The sequence below is a fragment of the Babylonia areolata genome, chromosome 29, assembly GCF_041734735.1.
Source record: "Babylonia areolata isolate BAREFJ2019XMU chromosome 29, ASM4173473v1, whole genome shotgun sequence".
Taxonomy (NCBI): domain Eukaryota; kingdom Metazoa; phylum Mollusca; class Gastropoda; order Neogastropoda; family Buccinidae; genus Babylonia; species Babylonia areolata.
In genome coordinates this window covers 25,539,475-25,552,038 of record NC_134904.1, presented here as the reverse complement: position 1 = coordinate 25,552,038, position 12,564 = coordinate 25,539,475, and positions in this window count along the sequence as shown.

The window sequence follows — 12,564 nt, the reverse complement described above, 5'->3', positions numbered from 1 at the left end:
GGGGTATAAAGGGTGGTGTCACTGTGGTGGTATCACTGTGGAGGTATAAAGGGTGGTGTCACTGTGGTGGTATCACTGTGGAGGTATAAAGGGTGGTGTCACTGTGGTGGTATCACTGTGGGGGTATAAAGGGTGGTGTCCCTGTGGTGGTATCACTGTGGAGGTATAAAGGGTGGTGTCACTGTGGTGGTATCACTGTGGGGGTATAAAGGGTGGTGTCACTGTGGAGGTACAAAGGGTGGTGTCACTGTGGTGGTATCACTGTGGGGGTATAAAGGGTGGTGTCACTGTGGGGTATAAAGGGTGGTGTCACTGTGGTGGTATCACTGTGGGGGTATAAAGGGTGGTGTCACTGTGGAGGTACAAAGGGTGGTGTCACTGTGGTGGTATCACTGTGGGGGTATAAAGGGTGGTGTCACTGTGGTGGTATCACTGTGGGGGTATAAAGGGTGGTGTCACTGTGGAGGTACAAAGGGTGGTGTCACTGTGGAGGTACAAAGGGTGGTGTCACTGTGGGGGTGTCACTGTGGGGTATAAAGGGTGGTGTCACTGTGGAGGTATAAAGGGTGGTGTCACTGTGGAGGTACAAAGGGTGGTGTCACTGTGGAGGTACAAAGGGTGGTGTCACTGTGGGGGTATAAAGGGTGGTGTCACTGTGGAGGTACAAAGGGTGGTGTCCCTGTGGAGGTATAAAGGGTGGTGTCACTATGGTGGTATCACTGTGGGGATATAAAGGGTGGTGTCACTGTGGAGGTATAAAGGGTGGTGTCACTGTGGAGATGCAAAGGGTGGTGTTACTGTGGGGGTACAAAGGGTGGTGTTACTGTGGGGGTACAAGGGTGGTGTCACTGTGGAGGTATAAAGGGTGGTGTCACTGTGGAGATGCAAAGGGTGGGGTCACTGTGGAGGTATAAAGGGTGGTGTCACTGTGGAGATGCAAAGGGTGGTGTCACTGTGGAGGTACAAAGGGTGGTGTCCTCTCTTCTCCTCTACACAGACCCCTCGGATGTCCAGTGGGTGCTCTTAGAGAAGTTGCAAGCGATTTAAAAGTGAGCAAGTCTTCTGTGCAAAGAATGGTGAAAGAACTGGTGCTGAAGCCCTCCAAGAGGATACGGGTATCAAGGAGGGACCAAAATGTTAGAGGGAAAAGAAAAACTCACTGCCGTAACTTGAATGACCCCTACTTGGCCACTGATGTGAAAAGGATCATCTTCACAGAAGAGAAAGACTTTACATTAGAGATAGCTAAAAATCACCAAAACAATCACATTTATGGGAAACGGAAATGAGAAATTCAGCCATCTCGCCTCTGTCATGAGACTTCAATCTTCTCCCGGATTGTAAGCATCTCTATCCTAAAACAATTAAGTGTTTCAGCAAGATGGGGCTCCTTCACACACAAGTAGGGTAACCTAGGCCCATCTGGAGGAGGCTACACCAGAATTCGTCAAGAAGGATGAATGGCCTCCACAAAGTCCTGACTGTAACCCAATGGATTATGCCCACATGGGACTCTCAGAAGGAGAAAGTTTACCAACGAGTGAGAGACAAACTGACTGAGCAGGTGTTAAAGGACAGATAATTATGTCATGGGAGGAGATATCGGTGGAAGAAATATGAAAAAGCATTTCTCTGCTTGGAAGAAACGGCTTTGTTTAACTGTGGAGGAAGATTTAGGCCACACTGAGCATAAACTGAAATAACTGAGTTTTCCTCTGATATTGGATTTTTTGACATGCTGTTTGAATTTGACAATACTCGCATAATTTGCATCCAAACTTTTAGATATTTTGCAGACGTGTTGATGATACTTCAACGGTTATTGTGTGAAAATGTTCACTGAATTCGGTTTCTCTATCACTGAGAAAATACTTGTCAAAAAGCAGTTCACTTTTTGGGGGACACCCCGATATTGTCATCACTATTTGAAATACAGACAAAAGAACTTCCTGAGGTTCCATCAATTTCATTTATCAGTACTCATGACAATACCAAATGTAGAATAATGAACACTTTTTACATGTGTTCATTATTATTTTGTATTGTCAGGTATCTCATGTGTACTGGTGGAATGGCCCATCTCCATCTTTTTCATAAAATTCCTTTCACCAATATCACTATAACACTGTTAGTACAGTAGAACACATTGATCGTCTTGTTGTACACTGAGCCTAGAAGATTACCAAATAAAAAAATAATGTTACAAAATAAGTCTTAAATGCTCCATGACTGACCCACAATTGAAAGTTGAAATCACATAAGGTAAACATCATGAACATGACTAAGTTTTTATGTGATTTTACAAGGACAGAGATTGCATGTATAAATAAAAGACAGCCTTGAGGTAGAAATTATTACTTTCCACTTATTACTTTCCATTATTCCAGGTTTGATCACTCTTTTATTTTAATAATAATAAAAGCGCATTTTAAGTGACTATTCATATGTTTCATAGGCCTTTTAAAAACAACGAATAGTTTACAATGTATATATATGTTATATTGTGTCAGGTGCCTATGGATGGAAGTGTGGGATTTTCTTAGACACACTGCTCACTGATGAACTCCTTCCTACCTCCCTACTCTTCTCCCCTCCCCACCCCACCCTCCTACCATGGGCATCTATCCCCACCACACCCCTCCCCATACCCTCCTCCTCCCTCCCCCCCCCCTTCCCATTGCAAGTGCAGAGGGAGCAAGTTATCAAGAAATACTAAGGTAAAGATGGTATCTCCTCTGATCATTCTCTTCTGCCCTTTTCCCTTCCACTTTCATCACCCTCAAAACCCCATCCCCCCATGTTGATTTGTGGTCCCTGGGTTCTCCTCCTGGGATTGAATCAGTTCCTCAACACGGTCCTTGTTCTCCTCCGAACATGCAGTCTTGGGTCTCCCACTGCCAATTTTACGTGCTACTGACCCTGTAGTGCATATTTTAGCAATAAGTCTATTTACTGGGACATGACTCCACCCCTTGCCTGGAAATTCCTTTATGATCCTTCTTCCACCCAGCCTTTCTTCTTGAAACAGTTTTCAAAGGTAACCTCATCACTTTCACTCAAAGGCATGGTTGATCCCTTCAAACTGAAACTTGGACAGAACTGATTTGGGATACAGACAACAATAAAAAAAATCAAAAAAAAAAATCAGTAGACTGACAATGATTGACAGATGCCAACACCTGGCAGCTGGCATGAACATGATGAAGGTCACATTGCACAGCTCTGATATTAGATTTTTTTTACATGCTGTTTTGAATTTGACAGTACTTGCATAATTTGCGCCCAAAGTTTTAGATATTTTGCAGACTTGTTGATGATCCCCAAAGGTTACTGTGTGACAATTTTCAATAAATTTTCGGTTTTCTCTATCAGGGGAAAATATTGTCAAAGAGGTTCATTTTTTTTTTGGCCCCGAAAAAGGGATTTTGTTTAGGTGACTGAATTGTACATAATCCCTGTGGCTTGCGAACAAGTTTAAGATGGGGTTTTGTATCTTTTTTTAAATGAAGGAGTATTTTGCTGAAATGAAAGAAGTATGGGAAAGGGTTTGATTTGATTTGTTTGATTTCGATAAGATGATGGAAAGAAAAAACCCGAAGACAGTCATTCTTGGTATGTTTTTTTGGAGGGTTTATGATGTGTGGGGTAGGAGGTGGGTGAACAAGAGTTTTGAAAATCAGAGAAGAATGGTTGAATGAAAAAAAAAAAGGAAAAAAAAAAAGGTACCTTTTAGTCCAAAGGGTTGGTGGGGGAATAAATTTTTACTTGTGCAGGGGTGCAAAAAAATATGTTTGTAGCCTAACTTTTTGATGTTCCCATTCTTTTTTTTCCGGGTTAAATTTATATTTTGGGTTATATGCCTTTTTCCCAGATTTTGTGTGTACGGGGTATCTCATTTTAACATAAAAAAACCCTCTGTGCGATCCATTCCAGTAAGTGGGCCCTTTTGTTTGATTTTTTTTGTCACAAACAGTTTTTCTTGAAAAATTTTGGGCAGCTCTCCCGGGGGGGGGAGAGGGTGTCGCCTTTTGGCCCAGTGCCACTTTTATGGGGATTTTTTTCTGTCGCAAGTTTTACTTGCTTTACATTAATTACAATCAAAGGGGGAGTTTTTTCTAAAAAAATTTGCAAGGGAAAATTTATGGTCTTGATGCAGCCTTGTTTTCTTTGTGTTTGGGTTAAGGGGGGCTGCACAGAGGACTTTATTTTATTCTCAAAACTGAATTACAAGTACAGCACATAAACAGTTCCCTGTACGGCAGCAGAAAACGGTGGGTTCTGTACAGTTTGCTGCAGAACATTTAAGGGGGGCAGCACAATGTGTACAGTGGGGTTTTACGCCCCCAAAACTGTACTTTAGTAACCACGGTGCAGTACGTACAGTACATTTATGTAACAGTACAGTACATTAAAAGGGAACAGTTTTGATCGCTGTTTTTTAAAATTTAACAATAACAAAACTCGATGTTGCGCTGCAATTGTTTTTAATTCCCGGTCCCTCAGTAACGTAAAACAATATCGGGTTTTAATTAAATTCCCCGGGGTTTACCAATACTCTTTTTTATCGTAATGGTTTTTTTAAAATAGACTGTTTTAAAAAACGGGAGACTTTACTCCCCCCTCATCTTGGAATAAAAAGTTTTTTTTTAAATGGGGTTTGTTGAATTTAAATTTGTTTTTGCTAAAATTTTGAGACTTCCCCAAACTTTTTGGAAAAAATTGGGGAAGTTTAAATTGAGTGTGTTTCTTTTCCCTTCCCTTCTTGAGAGTTCAAAAAGCTTGGATGAGAAAGGATATGTTTTTAAAAAAATGTTCTTCAATTATTTTTACTTGGGGGTTTATTTATTTGGAACTGTTTTTGAACTAATTAACACATAATTTAGGGAAAATCTTTAAAAAGGGAAATTTTTGGGAAAAAAGCATATAGTTAAACTGAACTAACTGTGGGATGCATTTTAGCACACACTAAATTATATATGTTTTGAGGGGAAAACATGAAAATAAAACAAATTGTTCATGTGTTTGGCAAAAAAAAACGGGGTTAGCTTTTTAAATGCCCAAAATAAATATGTGACAGGACGAATCCGCTGAAAGGGATGTGCCCGGACAAAATCATGCTGTAGGATGTGACAGGCCCAGAATCAGGCCGTATGGATGGGGACGGGGACAGTTTCAGCAGTATGGATGGGGGAACGGGAAACAGAAAATGCCTTATGGATGTGACGGGGAAAAGAATCACGCTGTATGGATGTAAAGGGACAAAATTTCATGCTTAGGGGATGACGGGAAACAGAATCATGCCAAAAAAGGGGTGTAACAGGGTTCCCCAGGAAAATTTTTTTCCCCCCCCCCCCCTTTGTTTTTATTTGACACGACAAAATTAAAGGGGTATGGATGTGCCGGAAAAAAAAGCTGAAAGGAAATGTGACAGGACAAAAACTTGCCAAAATGGATGTGACAGGACAGAATCAGGGCCGTTGGATGTGCCCGGGGACAAAATTCATGCCTTATGGATTTTTAAAGGTTTGTGAAAGGACAGAATCATGCGTAGGGAAATTGTGACAGGACAGAATCATCCCCGTATGGATGTGACAGGACAAAATTTGCCTTATGGTTTGAAAAGGGTTTGTGCAGGACGAACCCATGGGGTATGGATGTGAAAAGGTTTCAGAATCATGCAGCTGGATGGGGACGGGTTGTGACATGGACAGAATATGTCATATGGATGGACGGGACTTAAACGCTTTTTGGATGGGGGAAGGACGGGTTCTTTCCCTTATGGATGTGACAGGTGGGGACATGACAGAATCATGCTGTATGGTTGTGACGGGTTGGGGACATGCCCGAATCATGCCATATGGATGTGCCCGGGAAACAGAATCATGCAGCTTGGGGGGACAGGACGGGTTTCATGCGCAGGGAAAGGGGTCAGGTGTGAATGACAGAATATGTTATGGATGTGACAGGGGGGACAGGACGAATCTTTGCCATAGGGTTGGGACAGGTGGGGACAGGACGAATCAGGGTTTTTGTATAGATGTGACAGGACAGAATCTTGCTGTATGAATTTTGCTTTGACGGAATCATGCATTTATGGTTGTGGCGGGGACAAAATTAGGGCATTTATGGATGTGAATGACAGAATCTTGCTGTTTGGATGTGCAGGACAGAATCATGCTGTATCGATGTGACGGGGAAGAATCATGCGGTATTAATGTGACATGAAGAATCATGCAGTATGGAGGGGGAAGGTGTGGCAGGACAAAATCATGAAAGTATGGTTTGGGTGCCAGATGGGACAGGAAAGAATCATGCTGTAGGGGATGTGACAGATGGGGACAGGACAGAAAAATGTTTTTTGGATGTGACAGGACAGAATCATGTTTGTTTGAATTGACATGACAGATTCATCCCAGTAGGATTTGACATGACAGAATAAATGCAGTTTGGATTTAAACATGACGGAATTGCTTTGTGGATGTGACAGGACGGAATCATGCAGTGTGGATGGGGACAGGTGTGGCAGGACAGAAATCTTTTAAATTTTGGGAAATGGGGGACAGGTGTTGAAATGACAAAATCATCCCAGTTGGATGTGACAGGGGTAAAGGGGACAGAATAATGCTGTTTGGACGTGGACGGGACAGAATCATGCTGTATGGAGGTGACGGGTTTTGGGGCAGGGAACAGAATCTTGCGTATGGATGTGAAAGGTTTTGAATGACAAAAATCATCCCGTATGGATGTGACAGGTGTGACATGATAGAATATGCGTGGGGATGTGACAGGACAGAATCATGGAATTTAGGGGTTTGGGGGACAGGTTTTTGGACATGCAGAATCATGCAGAAGGGGATGTGACGGGTTTTGTGACAGGAAAAAAATATGCTGTATGGACGTGACAGGAAAGAATCATGCGGGTAGGGTTTGTCCCGGGGCACAATCAGTGTAGGGATGTAAACAGAGGGTAAAAGGACGAATCAGGCGGGTTTGGATGTGACAGGACAGAATCATGCCGTATGGTTTGTGACAGGTTTAAAAGGCCGAATCATGTGTAGGGGATGTGACAGGACAGAAATCACCCGTATGGATGGGACAGGACAAAAATCATGCTTTTTGGGGATGTGAAGGACAGAATTGCCTTTAGGGGATGGAAGGCCCAAGAAATGCCATAGGATGGGGCGGGGCCAGAATCTTGCGGTTTGGATGTGACGGGACAAAATATCCCGTATGGATGTAAAGGGAAAGGGAATCAGGCTTTATGGATGTGCCCGGACAAAAATTTCATGCGGGTTTGGATGTGCAGGACAGAATATGCCATATGGATGTAAAAGGACAAAATTATGCTGTATGGATGTGACAGGACAGAATCTTGCTTTTAAGGTTTGTGCCCGGGACAGATTCTTTCCCGTATGGATGTGCCCGGGACAAAATCATGCTTTTTGGGTTTGACGGACGGGAATCATCCCGAAATGGATGTGACAGGGGGAGCACCCACAGAAAATGGATGGATGTGACGGAAGAACCCATGTTTTTGGGAAAGTGCGGGAAAGAATCATGCTGTATGGATGTGCAGTTTGTAACGGGGCCCAGAATCATCCCGAAAGGAGGGTGACAGGACAGAATCATGCTGTATGGAGGGGGAAGGACAAATCATGCCGTATGGATGTGACGGTGTAACAGGGCCCAAAATTCATGCTGTTTGGATGTGGACGGGACAGAATAAAGCTTTTTGGGGAAATGTGCCCAGGGACGTTTATGCCATTTGGTTTGTGACAGGGTAATAGGACAGTTTTCTTTTGCCGTTGGATGTGACGGGGACAAAAATATGCTTTTGGAGTGACAGGACAGAATCATGCCTAGGGGAGTGACAGGTGTAACAGGACGAATCATGGTAGGGGATGTGAGGTGAAACAGGACAAAATTCATCCCCTATGGATGTGACGGGTTTGAAAAAAGGACAGAATCTTGCCTTTGGGATGGGGACGGGTTTGTAACAGGACAGAATCATGCCGTAGGTTTGTGACGGGGACAAAATCATCCCCTTATGGAAGACCCCTCTCTTAAAACTGTTAGTTTTTTTGTTTGTTTTGTTTTGTTGTTGTTGTTCTTGTTTTTTTTTTGTTGCTGTGTTTTTCGGGGAAGGGGGACTGCTCATTCGGGAAACGGGGGATTTTTGGTTCCTCAGGGCAAAAGGGCAGACATGGACTGTTTAAAAGGGTTCAGCTTTCATATGTCGATGGATCCCCCACCGATATGGACGGGGATCCCTCCTTTCTGTGCAGTTGAAGTTTAAGGGGGGGTTGGGGTTTGATTTTTTTGGGAAGAAAGAAGGGGGTTGAATTGTAATTTCTCTTTCACCCGCCCCCTGAAGCCCCCAAACATGGAACTTTTCTTGCTGTGACTTGAAGGGGTTTTGGAAAATATTTAAGGAGTTAGTTTATTTTTTCTTTTTTGATGGGCAAAAACAGTGTCCCCCAATTTGGATTTCAGATTCTTTTTTTGTGCGTTGGTTGTCGCGTGGGTTTTTTCTTCTTAAAATTTCTTGACTGCTCTTGATGAGGGATTTCTTCATGCAGTTTTTTTGGGAACTTTTGGGGGTTGGGGTTGTCAATTTCTGGAAACTTGTCTTCTTTTTTCTGCTGATAGAGTTTTCTGGGGGCTAAAAACCGTACTACTTTGTGGTTTTAAGCATTGGAAATTTTGCGAAGGAATTTGAAATTTTTTTTGTTGCCATGTTTTTTTTTTCCCCCGGACCCAGCTTGAACAGTTAACTTAAGCTTGGACTTAATTTTCCCACCCCATTTGTTGTGGTCATAGAGGTGTAACCTTGTGATGTTGAAAACCTAAGTATTGGAAAACTGTGTAAAACTCAGGGTTTGTTAAAGGGGGGCTCCTTTGTGGGTTTTTTGACAATGTCAGGTATGTTTGTTGCGCAAAGGGGCACAACCCTTTGGGAATGATGGTGTTTTGCTCTTGTACTGTGGAAAAATTTTGCTTGGGGAAATTTTGAGCAGGGGTTTTCTTTCACAATCATGTGGTGTTCCCCTGATGGGAATGGCCCTGTAAAGTCAAGACTGACTTCAGCCCCACCCTTTTGGTGAGGTAGTAGTGTCCCTTAGGGGTTTCCCACGGGGGGTGAGTTGGTGTTGTGGAAAAAGCATGAAAGAAAGTTTTCATTTTTTGGTTCTAAAATTTGTCTGCTTTGGGGGGGAACCTTTATTTTGGTGGAAAAGATTCTTCACTTCACTGTTCCCTGATGGCCCTTGGGTTTTGATACCCACTGGCGCTGTAAAAGGAGTTTTGGGGGAAATTACAGTGTGATTTCCAGAAGAAGAATTTTCCGGTCTTCACTATGGACAGCTCATTTTGCACTGTTTTGAGGATGTGAAAAGAAGAAAGATAACATTGCATTTTTTGGGGTGGATCCCTGTTATTGTTTTGTTAGCTTTTTTCACTGCTTGAAGTGTTGGGTATTTTTTGTCCCCTTTTTATTTCTTCCAAAGTCAGGGCTTTGGAAGGGTGTGATTCAAAAAGGAATTTGATGTATTCTTCTGAAATTTTTTGATTCTTGTTTTGTCTGCCTGTCTTTGGGTTTTTCTCACTGGGTGCCTAGGGAAAAAAGTCAGCGGATTTTTTGCTCCAGGTTGTACTGCGAAAAAATTTGTATGTTTTGCTTTCGAAGATTCCATCATCGATGGTGTGCGGAATTTCTTTTGGGGTTTGTTGTTGTATAAACCTTTTTAGTGATTTGTGGTCTAAAAATTTACTTTGAATGGATGTCCAAAAGTAGAGGTGAAAGTTCACATGCCCCACCTGCAAGGGTTTCTCGTTCAGTTCAGAGTAGTGTGTTTCCCAACATCGTGAGAGAAAACTTGCCGTACGCAACAAGTGGACATGCCTTCTTTGTCTGTTGTGCAGAATTGCCCCTAGTCCATAGGGGCTAGCTTTAAACAAAAAACTTCGGGTTTTCAAGCCCAGGGTTGTAGTTTTTCTTTGGTGGTAATTCTTGTAAGATGGTGATTTTGGGGTTTTTTGGGAAGGCGTTTTCTTCTTCTGATGTCCACTTCCTTTCAGCTTCTTTTTGTGTCAGATGGGGAAAAGGGGTTTTCCTGGTGACATAAGCTTTTAGTTTGGGATGAATCGGAAAACATAGTTTGTCAGGCCGGGTTTTGGACTGCTTTGGTGTTGGTTGGATTTTCCCGTTTGATGGATAGCATAAATTTTTCATGGGGTTTGGGGTGATACACCATCTTTCCCAAAAAAACTTTTAGCTGTAGAACCTTGGGTTTCTTTGTTAAACTAACATTTGGTTCTGTTGAGTGTGAGTTCTTTTCACTAAAATGAGAAAACCTTTTTTGGGGGGCTTTATCATGTTTCTTCTTAAAGTTTTCCCATGAATGAAGATGTCATAAATTGGTGTTGAAAGCAATAGGAATTCAGAAAGCATTTCCCAGCTTATGTTTTCTGGAAAATTTTTTGTGCGGACCTGACTCAAGTTGAGCGTTTGTATCTTTCTGGGGACATACAGGGAGTTGTGAAGGTTGTGATTTTCCGAGTTTTCTTTAAATTTAAAGCTGAGTTACCCAAAAATTTAAAGTCAACTTGCTGAAAATTTAGACTGGCCCAATGCTTCAGGGGTTTGGCATGTTTGTGACGAGTTCGTTTGATTGTTTGGGGGTGGGGGTTTTTGTTTGCTATCAGTGCAAAACATATTTCTTCAGGTTTTTTTGGTTTTTGGTGCAACGGGCCAATTGGTGGGCCCAAAGGGTGTAGGTCCTCAACTTTTCAGTGCACCCTTGTTTTCAAGTTTTCGGGCCTCCACTTTTTTTTTTGCATGTTGATACAGAATTCTTCTGGGGGGGTTGTGCATTTGGGTTGAACTTTTTCAAAATGGGGTGTTTGACTTTTGGGCTTTTTTTTCCCCAAATGGCGGGAAAACCAGTGGGGTTTTTTCTTTCCCTAGGATGTCGGCATTTGGCATGGTGAGGTGGAAAAAGGGGGAAGAATTTATCAGTCGCAGTTTTTTTGAGCAGATAAGCAGTTTTCCCAAATGTACAACATGAAATGAAGAAGGTGTTTAAAATTGTGCATTTGTGGTGTTGGTTCCATATGTGTAGATCTTGGTTTGTGTTGGGGTGCAGCGGGGTTTTGTGTTTGGTTGTTGCAATACCTTGCAAATTTTGTTCATAAATTTTATGTTGCTGGAGCTCGGTATCAAAAAAAAAAGGGAAAAACCAAAATTCCCGACGGGGTCAGGGGGATTCGGGGTCCTGCCCTAAAATTTTTCTTGCAACCCCAAAATTGGTATCGTCATCTGAGGAAGTATGGGGCATTTTGTTCTTGTCAACATTAAAAACATCAAAGAGCATGAAGTGCCCACTTTTTCTGTTGAACATTGTTTACTTTTAAAGTGAATTTTGGCTTGGGCTTTGATGCTCGGGAAGTCTTTGGGAAAGGGCCACTTTTTAAAATTTGCCCGGTTTTGGGCAAAAAACATGGCAGGGTTTAAAGGTTTTCTTGTGGACACTCTCACGTGGATGTCTTTGACCCCACCCCATCCAAAGGTCTTTGTTGCTTAGGTCTTTTGGTACTTACTTTTGAAGGGGGCCAGCTTTGGGGTTGGGGCTTTTTTTGAAATTTATCTTCTCTGTGAAAAAACCCAGGGTTTACAAGTTTGTTTCTCCTTCCTTTGGGTTTTTCCCTTGGGGATGCCCGAAAACTCTAATCCCACGGGGCAGTCTAAAGGAGGTTGTCAAAGGCTTATGTTTGCATCATGGAGGAAATTCTCTGAGGCATGTTAAACTGACCCCTTGCTTGTTTTTGGGTTTTTATTTCACAATAAACATTTTAAAATTCACATTTGACAGCAAACAGGGGTAGACAAGGTTTTTGGGAAAGGGTCAATTTTTTTCTTTTTCGTCTGTTGCACTTTTGGGTTTTTTTGAAGGTTTAAAAAGGGTGATGTTCTTTTTGGTTTAAAAATTTTTTTTTTAAATGTTTTGAAAACACTGTTGTAGGGCATCTGCAACTCCGTGTTGATTTTCAGAAAAAGTTTCAAAAATAATAAAAAATTCATCTCCCCCAAAAAATTTTGTTGTAGTGCTTTTTTTTTCTTGTTGTTAGTGGGGTTCATTGCAGCTAACAAATTGGAAAATCGTTTTCCCAAAATTTTTGCCATCGTGTGCGGGCGGGCGACTATCGAGTTTAATGGAAAATTTTTCAAAGGGGAGGCAGTGAACCGTGGCCCCCCCTAAAGAAAACCAAAAAGTATGTTTTTATCTGGTTTTTGTTTTTTTTTTTATTTATTCCGTCGGGCCCAAAGTAGAAAATCACCCTTTTACAAAAACAGATCAAAGAGTCTTTTTGTTAAACCGGGGAAATTTCGATAAAAAATATTTTTTAACGTGGGCAAAATTAAGAACCTTATTGTTGACATTACGGGAAAGGACGGCATTAAAAAAATTGCGTCTGTGTCAAGGGTTTTTAAATTTTTTTTTTTAATAACGGAGACTGTACACAAAAAACAGTTCGAAAAACTGTATGTTTGGTTTCTTCAAGTTA